Source organism: Elephantulus edwardii, unplaced genomic scaffold (assembly GCF_000299155.1).
Source record: "Elephantulus edwardii isolate Elephantulus edwardi_28Jun2011 unplaced genomic scaffold, EleEdw1.0 scaffold00238, whole genome shotgun sequence".
Lineage (NCBI taxonomy): Eukaryota > Metazoa > Chordata > Mammalia > Macroscelidea > Macroscelididae > Elephantulus > Elephantulus edwardii.
The window spans coordinates 1,155,086-1,164,907 of NW_006399988.1; the positions used below are offsets into that span (position 1 = coordinate 1,155,086).

At 40.4% G+C, this 9,822-nt stretch overlaps 1 protein-coding gene and 1 pseudogene across 1 annotated transcript in view; one reads left to right on the plus strand and one right to left on the minus strand.

The window, feature by feature from the left end:
- Window positions 1-331, plus strand: part of LOC102844427 — an 8,936-nt pseudogene extending 8,605 nt beyond the window's left edge.
- Window positions 1-9,822, minus strand: part of LOC102848488 (chromosome unknown open reading frame, human C9orf3) — a 704,390-nt gene that overhangs the window by 17,651 nt on the left and 676,917 nt on the right. The gene's annotated exons all lie outside the window — the stretch shown is intronic.

Genomic DNA, 9,822 nt, shown 5'->3' on the forward strand with positions numbered 1-9,822 from the left:
TGGGGGATGTGCGGGGGTGACTGTGTACCAATGAGGGAGTTTTTCTTTTGCTTTTCAAGGAGAGGAGTAAACCGGGGGGACGGAGAGGGGGCGGGGAGAAGGGTGCAACAAGGAATAAACAGAATTCCAAAATCTCTGTAGATGTTCATTGAAATGAAAAATAAATAATTAATAAAAAAATACATGGAGTTATAGGCCATTAAATCTACTCTAGCTTTCCAGTGGCTCACTCATTTTTAACACTCTGTGGCGGCTAGCTCTCCGTTTACTCCATAGTTGCCTCAGCAACTCACAACTTCCAGTCAACTGTGACAGGGAAACAGGGTCCTGAATAAGGCTCAGCCAGTCAAGAACAGGTCTTATTTTTCTCAGCAGGCTGTTGTTACCAATCTTAATGGAGTATGCAGCTTTATGCAGTCCCAGGAAGCTACAGCTGTGATTCCTGTAGCATCAAGTGGTGGCAGCATAAATAGTTCAGCTTCATCGTCGGCATACAGGTAGCCAGTCAAAAAGTGAAATTAAGAGACACACGCCAAGGGAGCTCTGGTGGCCTAGTGGCAAGAAGCTGCACTGCAATCCTAGATGTGCCTGGTTCGAATCCACCAGCTGCTCTGCTGGAGAAGGAGGGACAATCTCCTTCTGTACCAGTTAGACCTGATTTGATGGCACATGCACAAAAAATAATAAAAAAATTGGCAACAATGAATGAATGGAAACCCAAAATATCTGTAATGTTCATAAAAATTAATAAAATTTAATAAAAAAATTTAAAAAAGACACAAGCCAACCACTCCAAAACTCTGAATTTTACACTATTTCTTTTTTCTCTTTGAAAAGATTAGAGCATTGAATCAAAGATTCTAAGTTCTTAATTATTGTTTTGCCTTTTAAAACGTGTCTGTATTTTATGCTGGATATACACTTTATACAGAAGCACAAACCTATGTTTTTAAATTAAAAAATGATTTAACAAAACAAAACAACCAAGAACTCAAAAGTTCAGCCCTGAAAGCCTCAGGAGGCTGGAATCCTGGGATGGTACTCCCCTACTCCCACCCCTGAGTCAGCCTGAGCAGACAAACACCCAACTTCCACAAGGGAGAGGGAGAGCAGCCCAGGATGGTACTCCCCCCAGGTCAGCTTGAACTGACCACACCTAGCTCTCTTGGAAGGGGGAGCAGTCCAGAATGGTATCCTCACCAGGTCAGCTTGAACTGACCACACCCTGTTCCCAATATGCGGAGGGTGGGCAGTCCAGTATGGTACTCTCCTTCCAGGTCAGCTTGAGAAGACCACACCTAGCTCCCTTGGAGGGGTGAGCAGTCCAAGTTGGTAGCCTCCAAGTCAGCCTGAGCAGACTACACCTAGCCTCCATTCTTGAGGGGAAGTAGCCATCACCTCTAGTTGCCAATTTGACAAAAATTTGGACATAAAATCTGGGTGCACTAACACACAAAAATGTGTATTAGCGTCAGAAGTGATGGTGTATAGTGCCTGCCTGGAGGTGGGAGGCCTGGAGCCCTGTGAGGAATGGGGTGAGTGCACAACAGCCTCTGCACTGGGGTTACTGGAGGCTACTCGGGGATGGGCCCCAGAGTCTGTGTGTCAGCATGGTATTTCTGTTGAAACTTGACAATTCTCAATGCTCTTTTAGGGCTATTAGCTCAAGTTTGTTTTTAACTTCAATTTTAATGCTTTCCATAGACTTCAGAGAAACAGGTATTCTTATAAAACAAATGCTCCCAATGGTCTGCTTATTATTACACACAATTTTCATGGCCTGCTTATTTACTGTATACACTTCATTCTCCTAAGCGGTTTTCAAGCTTTTCTTAAACAAAGTTGTTTTAACTTTTAATAAAACATTACTTTGAACTCAAGGTTTGTTGTTTTGTTTTTTTTAAAAAGACTAAAAATATAGATCTTTGTCAAACAGTTTAAGTCTTTCTTGTCTGGTAGAAAACATCTTTAAATTAAATATCAGCAGTTCTCTGTGGGGACTTGAGTATTCAAGAGTTAGAACCTAGAAAGCAGTCTCTTAACGTAAGTGCCTGAGAAACAATCACATGAGCCTGAGCAGGCCCTGCATTAGATACAAGACACAGTAATGGAGCCTGAACTGCCAGCTTAGTAACCACTACATGCCATCAGCAGAACATACCCTCAGCCAAAGTCAAGGGCAGGGACACCTTGTTGCTCATGAGTTTAAATCTCTTCTTCCACAGCACTGCCAGCACCAGGCTTGAGTCTGGCAGTCATCACCATGGATAAATTATGTATACTGCATTGAAACAGATGAGGGAGAGAACTGTTTAAAAGGGATATATGATTAGGTATTATTGTCATGACAGGAATCCAGAATGAAGGCTAGTGGAGTGGACTTGGGGGAAGGGATTGTATAACAATGAAAGAATTTTTCTTTTGCTTTTGAATAAGAAAAGTGAGCTGGGGCGGGGTGGAGAGGTGGGCAGGGAGAAAAGTGCAACAATGAATGAATGGAAATCTAAAGTCTCTGTAAACTTTCATTAAAATTAATAATAATAATAAAAAATAAATAAAGCACTTGCAGTCTCACAGGGAAATGCTTCTCTCCTGCTGTTGACTCAGCAAACCCAAGGCAGAGCAGCGCTGTGCCATGGGCTTCCAAAGCCCATCCTTCTGTGCATCCACTTGTGGGAACTTCCATGACATAAGGTCCTTGTCTGTACAGAGGACATACTGTTTCATGTGTTTCCTTTCTTCCACTTGCTCCTATTGGGTTTACTCATTCAGTAAAAGTCATACACTTTCATTTAAAAATAACTACAATGTACTCCAGGAGTCTCAGGGTGGTGCAGAGTCAAAGTGAAAGGTTGGAGGTTTGTGTCTTCCCAGAAATACTCTGGAAGAAAGCCTTGGCAATTTCTTTCCAATAAAAACACTGCATAGCCATTACAAACACAAGGTGCACAGGTGGGATCAACACACACGAAACTGTCAAGAGACGGGGTGAGTTGGACAGCACATGGCTTGACAAAATATTTCCATCTGTTAACAAGTATACAGTATAGAGTTCAATTTATATTTCAATCTTCTACTTATACCAGAAAGTCTCAAGTATGCCTCAGTAGCCATTAGCCTTTAACAGGGTGGCTAAGCCACTGTGGGCAGAGGAAGACCAAGAGTGCTGTCAGTATCCCCAGCACATCACTGGCTGGCCCAGGAGTAAGTGTTTCCTGAACCTGGGCCCATGGCACATTCGTGTTCTTGAATCCTATCGATGGGTTCCTATCATCCTGCAAGCAGATCCTTCCAGGCTGAATTCTGCCATGTTTAAAGTGCACCCTGTTATCGACATCATGTCTGCATCTTCACTTGTTTCATGTCTTCCATGTTCATATACTGTGTGCACAGTGAGTGACAGAAGCTTTGCCACCTTTAGACTCCCTGCCCTGCCCCATGTCTGGCATACACTGTGTGCTTGTTACATGAAAGAAATACCACTCCAGAAAACTCTGAGTGCTTTTTTGTCTACTCAGAAATTAAAATGCACAGTTGGAAGCTGTAAAGTGGTTTCAAGAATGCCACCCATTTCTATTTATGGGAGAGCATTCCTTTCCGTCCTTTTGAATTTGAGATTTACTCTTGAAGGAAAACTGTATAAGAACATAATCTGGGAAATACATTAAGCTTCAGGTTTCATTTTGTATCTTTAACAGAAAAGCTCCTGGCTTTTTTAAGTTAATAAGTCTAATACAGCAATAAATACCTACCCCCCCCCGCCCCGCCCCAATTTGCAACCTTCAATTAGATTTAACTTTGCTTTAAAGTGGGTTTATTACTCTTCAGGAGAGCTGCCTGGGAACTGTGCAGAGCCTGAACAGGCAGACAGGACTCAGAAAGCTAAGTGCCTTGTCTGGGGAATTTTACAGTGGGTAAGGATGGCTGGCCTGCCCATCATACTATGATGGTTACATAGCCTTTTCAACACCACTAGTTTGCAAAGTTGTACAATAACTAAGGATGACAGGAGATGAATTGGTGTCTCGGTGTTGTGGTGATGGAGAAGACTGCTGATTATCCCATAGATTGACAAGAGAACAAACAGGTCTTTCCTGGAGAAAGTGAAAGGAGGATGCTCCTTGGAGGCAAGGATGGTGAAACTCCATCTCACATACTTTAGGCATATTGTTAGGAGGAGCTAGTCCTTGGAAAACAGTATCATGCTTGGAAAGGTAGAAGGTCAATGTAAGAGAGGACTCTCAACGAGATGGACTGACACAGTGGCTATAGCAAAGGACTCAAGTGTGTTGGAGACGGTGAGGATGAGACGGTATAGGACAGAGTTCTGATCCATTTTGTAGGGTTATTATGAGTCAGTCAATCTGACCAAATCTAAAAACAGTAAGAGTTTTTATATTATCACATACCCTTTTCTCTTTCACCTTTACTGTTCTGCACTCTCAAAGGATTACCATTTTAGCTTCTTTCCCTCAATTAACAGTCGCCTAGTCAGGAAGGAGTTATGCTAGCCCAAAGGATGCATGTCTCTGGTGGTGTGAATCCAACAGTGGCTCCTTTGCAAAAAGATGAACAATCTCTTCCCATGCCACTTACATCCCTGGATGCCCGTGGAAGGTCAGTTATAAGTCTGTTCCCCTGTCCTCTTGGACACTCGCAGGAAATGGGAGAACTTGGTAGAGCAGCAGCTGCAGTACAGAAACCATGCTCTCCTCTCAAAGGCTATTTCCCTCGATACCTTTTTCCACAGGGACTTAAGAAAGGACCTTTTAGGAATAAATCCAAAGATCAAAATGTAAATAGTGAAACCATGAAACTCTTGGAAGAAAACATGGGTAAGATTCACTGGTCTATGAAACATAGTTCCTGTGGTTCATGGCTGCACTGATGCAGCTTTTAAAAAAAAACACACCCAAACTGGACACACAGCGTGGATGCCCTTGAGTGGATGCTGCCACACACCAATATTCACAGATGTGGATCTCTTCCAGTCAATTAGCTAGGTTAGCTACGTAACTTTCTTAAAAATTTCTTAGTGTGGCCCGGACCATGCTTCCATCTGGAGACCACCATCCAGTGCTGTCCTGCATTATGAACACTAGTATTACAATTAAAGCAGTTTTCTTCCTGAACACCACCTCATTGCCCCGGCCCCTCCAGTATTTGAGCTGTCGACCCTTTGGACGCTGCCTGCCTGGGGCAGCTGCCATGCCTAAAAGGCTGCTACTTCATAGGTCTTCTCTCTCCAATAGAAAGAAGTCTTCCTTTTGAGTCAAAGGATCAGAGAGAAATTCAGGCAGGCTGAGCTGCCCTTCCCTCCTTCTGAGCCAAGATTATCAGACCAAAGGCCTACTAAAGCCTCAAGCATGAAAAACCCTACACAGCAATGATACAGAAGCAGATTACTTCACACCCTACAAAAACTAAAAGATGATGTAACCTCAAAAAAGTGATCATAACACAGAATCAATGGATTTCCTGAAGCAAGGAAATATGATGGAACTTTCTAACATAAAACTGAAAAGAACAGTGACTGAATATTTTCAATGATAGGATTCTGCAAGCAAGAGAAACTTAAAATATTAATCCAAGACAACGCAGCTAAAACAAACATGGAATCAGAGGCTCTGGAAAAACAAGCTGCAATCCAAAATACAAGGAACAATGTTTCAGATGTGGTCAACATGTTAGAGGGACATATGAGCAGAGTTGAAAAGATGGAACACAGAACCAGCAAAATAGAAGATAGAGTTTGCAACTCTGATCTGATAGAATAAAAAGCAGAATCAAAGAAGAAGAGAAGAAAGCCTAAGAACAATGTGTGACACTGTTAAGTGGAATAACATGTGCATAATTAGAATCCCAGAACAGGAAGAAGTAAAGACACTCAGAAAGTTGTGGGATAGTTACTAGAAGAAATTGTCCCCAGGCATAATGAAGAATGAGGGAATATATACAAGAAGATGAGCGAATTCCATATAGAATAGTCTCTAAAAGAAAAACACCAAGACATGTCATAGTGAAATTTGTCATGGAAAAAAAAAAGAGAAAATTCTGAAAGTAGCTAGGGAGAAACAAAGACGAGCCTGTAAGAGAGAGCAAATAAGATTAAGTGGCAATTTCTCAGTAGAAACCACGTGAGCAAGAAGACAGTGGAATGAAGTATACCCAAAACTCAAAGAATATAGCTGTCAACCAAGAATACAGTACCCAACAAAACTGTCCACCAAATATGACAGAGAGATCAAGACATTTTCAGAAAAGCAGAACCTAAGGAAGCTTGTAAAAACAAACCCAGCACTGCAGGAAATACTGAAGAAAGCCCTTTTTGTACAGATGCCACAGAAAACAGGATGGACCAAAGTAATCAGCAAAAACACCAAAAAGAACTCAACAAAGTGAAAGCAATAAAACCATGCCTCTTAGTCATTACAATGAATGTGAATGGTTTAGATGCACCAGTGAAGAGAAAAAGAGTAACAGACTGGATAAAAACTCAAAATTTGGCAATATGCTGTCTATAAGAAACACACCTGAAAAGACAAAAGCTAAAAATAAAAGGATGGAAAAAATATATCAAGGAAATGGCAACCAGAAAAAAGGAGTAGCAGTATTAATCTCTGATAAAACAGATGTCAGTGTAAAAAACATCACAAGGAACAAGGAAGGTCACTATATAATGCTTAAAGGAACAGAACAAGAGGACATAACCATAATATCTATGCACTAAATGATAGAGCTGTAAAATATAGAAAGCAAATGTTAACAGAACTGAAAAGAGAAACAGATCACAATAGTAGTAGGAGACTTCAATACACCACACTCATGAAAAGACAGAACTATCAGAAAGAAATTCAACAAAGATACTGAAGGATTAAACTAAACAATAAACCAAGTCAATGTCATAGACATATACTAATGCACTCCCCCAAAATCCCATATATTTTCTTCTCTAATATACATGGAACATTCTCTAGGTCACATTTTAGTCACAAAGCAAGCATCAATAAATTAAAAAACAGAAATAATGCAAAGCATCTTCTCAGATCACAATGCTACAAAATTAGAAATAAAAAAACCAAAAGGATAAAGGAGTAATAAACCCCATACATTTGGAAACTGAACAACATCATGCTTCTACATGAGTGGGTAAAGGAAGAAATTAAATATGAAATAAAAGTTTCTTGAAACAAATGACAATTAAAATACAACCTCTGGGAAACAGCAAAAACAATTAATTAGAGGTCAATATATAACAATAACCAAACACATCAAAAGGGAAGAAAAAAAGAGAATTGATAGTTTAACCGAACATTTCTAGTAAGCTGAAAATGAACATTAAGGAAATCTAACATTCTCTAAAAAGAAAAATTATAAAAATTAGGGCAGAAAGAAATGAAATAGAAAAGAAAAAAAACCACTAGTGGCAAAAGGCTGCACTGTAATCCCAGAGGAACGTGGTTCAAATAAGAGAAAAACAATTGAAACCATCAGCAAGGCAAGGCTTTGATTCTTTGGAAAGGTAAATAAAATCAACAAACCACCAGCAAACCTAATAAAGGAAAAGAAAGAAAAGACAAAAATAATTCAAATAACAGGTTAAAGGGGCAATGTCACAACAGAAGCAACTAAAAGAATAAGGTTAATAATGAATTTTGAGAAATTATATTCAAACAAATATGAAAACCTAGAGGTAATTTACAAATTCTTAGAAACTCATAACTTACTTATAGTGACACAGACCAAAGAAAAACACCTGAACGGCAAAGAGAACACCAAGATAGAAAACTATAGGCCAGTATGGTTCATGAATATAGATGCAAACATCCTCAATTAAATCCTGGTGAATAGAATCCAATAGCACATAAAAAAATAATTCACCATGACCAAGTAGGAGTCATAACAGCTATGCAATGATGGTACAACCTAACAAAAAGAATCAGACATACAAATGGGCCACCAGAGAGACCTATGTGGTGCACAGAGACTAACACGGCATGACACGATCAGTAGGAATTTGACTCAAAACTTTTAATAAAATAATTAGTTTGGGAGTAACAGGGGCAGCGAGCTGTGGGCCCCAGAGGAAACCGCCAGCTGAGTCCCAGCCAGAAGCCGCCAGCCAAACCTCTGTGGGACCCACCTACCGTGAGCAAGCAAGTACTTTAGGAAACAAACTGATGTCTGGCCTAAGCAAGTGAGACCCCTTAACTCATGCAACAGCAAGGTCCTGGGCCCCTCAACGGAGGTGAAAAGCCATGTCCAGAAGGGAACAATAGGCTCCTTCCTTGGTCATTCGGGTACTTTGGGGAACAAATTGCTATCTGGCCTGACCACACAGGACCCCTTCACTCAGGCAACAGGGATGTCCTGGGCCCCTTGATAGAGATGAGAAGCCACTTCAAGAAGGGAACAACATAAAACAATTATGAGATATCATCGCACCCCAGTCAAAATAGCAAAATTTAACAGAACAGCAAGCAATAAATGCTGGCAAGGTTGTGGAGAAACTGGAACCCTTATTCACTGTTGGTGGGAGTGTAAAATAGTGCAACCACTGTGGAAGGCGGTATGGCACTTTCTCAAAAAGTTGCAAATGGAGATACCATTTAACCCAGCAATTCCACTACTGGGAATATACCCCGAAGAGACCATAACTGACATCCAATCAGATATACACACACCCATGTTTATTGTGGCTTTGTTCACAACAGCAAGGAGCTGGAAACCACCTAAGTGCCCATCAACAAATGAATGGATAGAGAGGCTGTGGTATATTCACACAATGGAATACTATGCTGCATTGAAAAACAAGGAACTTATGCAATATTATTCAAAATGGTTGACTCTGGGGAACATTATGCTGAGTGAAATATCCCAGTCACAAAAGGACAAATATTGCATGGCGCCACTATTGTAAAAGAGGACTGATCTTGGGGTTCGGGATAGGCTGACTAAGATGGGTTCAATAATGTATACTGCACTGAAACAGAGGAGGGAGAAAACTGTTTAAAAGAGATATATGATTAGGTATTTCCGTCATGATAAGAGTCTAGAGCAATGGCTACATGATGGAGTGGATCTGGGGGAGTGTTTGTAACAATGAAAGAATTTTTCTTTTACCTTTCCAAGAGGGTAGTGTTCTGGGGGAGAGGCTTGGGAGGGGAGAAATGTGCAACAATGAATAAATGGAAATCCAAAGCCTCTGTAAATTTTTACTGAAATTAATAATAAATTTAAATGTAAAAAAAATTAAGTTAGAGTAAGGATGGCAATGGATTTATAATTGCTCATGCTAATAAAACTATATCGTGTCATGGAGGAGGAATAGTGGAACTGTATCCACATTTACAATATTCTTCTCACCAAAACCATTTATGGAAAATAGGCACTGCATTGGAACAGGTATCTCTGGATTGGAAACAATCATATTGTTAGTATTTCTAGCCTTAAGCTTAAAAGATTATAATGTTCAAAATTATTTGTTATATATTTGTTTAAATTTTTCTCTCTTTTAACAACTCAGATCTAGAGGAAACAGAAAAGACCAGAGAATGGCCAAAATTATTGGGGCAGCTATTGCTGCCAGTTTAGGGCCTGTGTCAGGAAAAGGAAATCTTACTGATAAACATGCCACCCAAAGGTAATAAAGGAGGTCAGAATTGCTTCCACTGTGGAAAGCTGGGCCAATTCAGTAGACAGTGTCACAGACAAGAGCCACAGATAGGCAAGGGAGAAGAGAGGAAGCTCCCACTCACTTGCTTTAAGTGTGGATCTGAAGGACACTTGGCCAAGGGTGGCCCACATCAGGTCCTCGTGGCT